We start from the raw sequence: 4,139 nt of genomic DNA, 5'->3' as shown, positions 1-4,139 counted from the left end.
GCATCATATACAGAGATGAGTACTTGACAGGCTAAAACAAGGTATTGTTTTTAATGGAATCATATCAAAATATGTTCCTGTTTTGTTTGTTTTAATGAATGGACAGATCTTTGTCTCAGTGGACTATGGGCTTTTTTTTCTTGTGGGAAACATTCACACATTCAACAAGGTGTAAAGGTCACTGAACTGACTTCGGTTATGCAGGGTTAAAGCCCAGCTAATTCTCTTGTATTAATGGGATAGAAACTCTTCTTCTTTCTACTTGCTTTCAGTACACAAACTCTCTTGGTCCCATTATTGACTGAATGCAGCTTTTATTAGTATTATTTGGTACTTTTGATCCATTTGTTTTCATATTGATTCTTGTTTTGTTATGCCATGAAATAAAACTAAGACCTTCATTGATTTCTGATTCTTTTTTAAAAAGCATCTTTTAAAACAGAACAATAGTGAAACAATATTATGTGATGGAAGTACATAAAGTTTTTAATAACTTCTATATTTTGCATCAAAGTATGATTTTTTTAAGAGTTGTGTAGGCCAGGAGTCCCCGGCCTCTGGGACCAGACGCCTAATGATCTGAGGTGGAACTGATGTGATAATAATAGAAATAAAGTGCACAACAAATGTAATGTACTTGAGTCATCCCGAAACCACTCCCCCACCCCCAGCCAGTGAAAAAAATTGTCTTCCACAATACCAATCCCTGGTGCTGAAAAGGTTGGAAACCACTGGTATAGGAAATAAAAAAGGATCATGTGTTTTCCTTGAATGATTACTTCACAGAAAATGAAAATACAGAAAATGAAAATACAGAAAACCACCTCCATTTCATGTGAAGGATTTCTTTCCAGAAGTATTTTTGTTATGATCAATTTGATTTTAAATTTAATTTTTTTTTTAATGTATGGGCTTTCCTGGTAGTTCAGCTGGTAAAGAATCCACCTACAATGCAGGAGACCCCAGTTCAATTCCTAGGTCAGGAAGATCCCCTGGAGAGGGGATAGGCTATCCACACCAGTATTCTTGGACTTCCCTACTGGCTCAGATGGTAAAGAATCCACCTGCAATATGGGAGACCTGGGTTTGATCCTGGCTTGGGAAGACCTCCTGGAGAAAGGAACGGCTACCCACTCCAGGATTCTGGCCTGGAGAATTCACTGAGTCCATGGGGTCACAAAGAGTCAGATGCACCTGTCACTTCACTTTTATTTTGTGACCATTCAAGAAGGCATGTGATGGACATAATGAGGAATTGATTTTGGTGTACTTGAAGAAAGTGAAATAGCTTTTACAGAATGCATTTATAAGAAGCCATTTTAAAAGTTAAAATCAAATATCGCAGAGAAAAAACTATGCTGACAGATTTGATCATTGCTTAGATTCCTGTTTTTCTGTGGTGCCCCTGGATAGTCTTTCAAGTAGATTGCACTCACCAAGTGCCTTGGCCAGTGCATTTATCAAGGGACCATTTGCCTTATCCCTCATGGTTTCAAGAAAGTTCAGGGGTCACAGTAGTCACTAGAGGCCAGTTCCCAAGAAACAGACAAAAACTTATAAGGCATTATGTGAACAAAAGTGTCGGGGGTGGGGGGAATACTAAAAAGGAGAAAGTCTTTTGTCATGTTTTATATAAAGAATAAATATTTCTTTTCATTACACTGCAATTTAGGCTGTTTACATCTCTTTTCTGGATGATTCCAAGAACCTTCTAAAATGTCTTCCTCCTTTTACTTTGGTTAATCCTTTAACACTGTCTCCATAAAAGTGAAGTGAAGTTGCTCAGTCGTGTCCGACTCTTTGCGACCCCATGGACTGTAGCCTACAGGGCTCCTTCCTCCATGGAATTCTCCAGGCAAGAATACTGGGAGTGGGTTGCCATTTCCTTCTCCAGGGGATCTTCCCGACTCAGGGATTGAACCTGGGTCTTCTGCATTCCAAGCAGACGCTTTAACCTCTGAGCCACCAGGGAAGCCCCACTTTCTCCATATTATGGTTCTAAAAATGCAAAGATGATCTTGACCTGTTACTAGTTAAAAATCTCTGTGTGATTCATATTGATTCCTTTTGACAAGGTATAATTATTTGATTATCTGACCTCAAACCATATTTGCAGTCACATTTTCTCATCTTCCCTCTTGTGGACATCATGAACTGGTCTCACTGAACCAAACTGCTTCTTCTCTGAATACATACTTTAGGGTATACCTACAACTACACCTTTATGTGCAGGTCTCTTTGCTCATATTCACTCTGCCTAGAGTGTTTTTTTCCCCACATTTTCCAAGGGTTAGACTCCTATTCATCTTCAAGTTGCCAGAGTTAGCAAACAAAAATCCAGGTACATTTGAATTTCAGGTAAACACTGGAGTTTAATATAAGAATGTCCCATGCAATGGATTTTACATACTCCCAGTTATAACTAAAGCAAATAGTTGCAATGAAATTAAATATCTCTCCTATAAATAAGTCTTTGAACTTCGTATGTCTTCAGGCTTTAATTGCATCAGCCAGTGAAAATTCTGGTATATAAAAAATAATTAATACTTTTCACTGAATAAAAGTTTATTGTTTTCTATGTATTATTAATACTGTGTTAACATATGTAGGTATTTCTAATAGTGAATAAAAGTGCAGCTAGTATGCTGAATCCTGATCTACTTAGGTCAATGCAATAATCACAGGGCTTTCACAACTACTACACAACATAGACTAGACTTTATTATCTAAAAGTTTATTATCTAAGAGTTTATTATCTAAGCATTCTAACCGGACAGCCTAGCTGTGAAATCTGACCTACCTGCCTCAGTTTCTTTGTCTGCCAAATGGGGATAATGAAAATGGGGATAAGTAAACATGGCTACACCATGGACATGAGTTTGAGCAAACTCTGGGAGATGGTGAAGGACAGGGAAGCCTGGTGTGCTGCAGTCCATGGGGTCACAAACAGTCGGGCATGACTTAGTGACTGAAGATTTAAGACAGTAATATGAATGTAAATTTCTCAGAAGTATATTTGTATGTAGCATATTCTACCTGAAAATAAGCATCCATATCAACCTCAGATATGTACATCAAAAGAAACAATCACTCTCAGTGATCTTAAAATATCCATGAATATAAATGTCTATGAGTCTAAAACAAACAATTCTATGCATCTTTGTTCCTCCTGATCCAATCTTTTCTTTTCTCCCCTCTACTTTAAGGCTGAAGACAATGGACCATGCGCATAACATTAACAGGTTCCCTGCCCTTTGGCTTGAGGTGAAGTCAGCCCATGCTAGTGGGAAGAGAGTGTGGTTATGAAATGTATTGCACTGGCACCATGGCTGATACAGTTCTCTACCCTTACGTCAGCAGTTCTAGGCAGATACCCTCTCCACATAGCACTCCCAGCTCTGAGATCTAGTGGCCACCTTGTCCCCTTTACTCCTCAAGCTGGGGCTGTGGACATCTCACTAGCTCTTAAACCATTCCCTGGGCTCTGTCAACTGGGGAATATAGTACATATATTTTAAAGTAGAACATTTACTAGAATATATAAAAAAAGTATTGGGATAATTAATAATGAAAATGTATTGAATGTTATCTATTACCAAGATTTTATATGTGGAAAATTATATTTGAAGTTATAATAACTGATGAAAAGTAAAAGGACAGTGAAAGTGAAAGTCACTCATTCATGTCCGACTCTTTGTGATCCCATGGATAGATTCCCTGGAATTCTCCAGGCCAGAATACTAGAGTGGGTAGCCATTCCCTTCTCCAAGGGATCTTCCCAACCCAGGGATCAAACCCAGGTCTCCTGCATTGCAGGCAGATTCTTTACCAGCTGAGCCACCAGGGAAGCTTAAGAGTTGATATGTCAATTTATAACATATTTCTGACAAGGACTTCCCTGGGGGTCCTTTTGGCTTAGACTGTGCACTCCTAGTACAGGGGGCCCAGTTTCATTCCCTGATGAAGGAACTATATACCACATGCCACAACTTAATTAAGACCCAGTGCAGAAAAGTAAATAAATAAATGAATGAATGAATACTAAAAAAATTTAAATATACATATATATTTCTGACAATATTATAGTTAAATCAGGAAGATTATCTCATAGAAATACTAGACACCTATCCTACATATAT

The 4,139-nt window shown here is 38.1% G+C and overlaps 1 non-coding gene across 1 annotated transcript; it reads right to left on the bottom strand.

The window, feature by feature from the left end:
• Positions 1,900-1,972, bottom strand: TRNAS-GGA. The gene has a single exon. It is a non-coding gene; the product is annotated as a tRNA-Ser (tRNA).

This window comes from Capra hircus, chromosome 2 (assembly GCF_001704415.2).
Source record: "Capra hircus breed San Clemente chromosome 2, ASM170441v1, whole genome shotgun sequence".
NCBI classification, from domain to species: Eukaryota; Metazoa; Chordata; class Mammalia; order Artiodactyla; family Bovidae; genus Capra; species Capra hircus.
The sequence above is the reverse complement of the archived record's forward strand: the minus strand, read 5'-3'. Positions and strand labels throughout refer to the sequence as shown.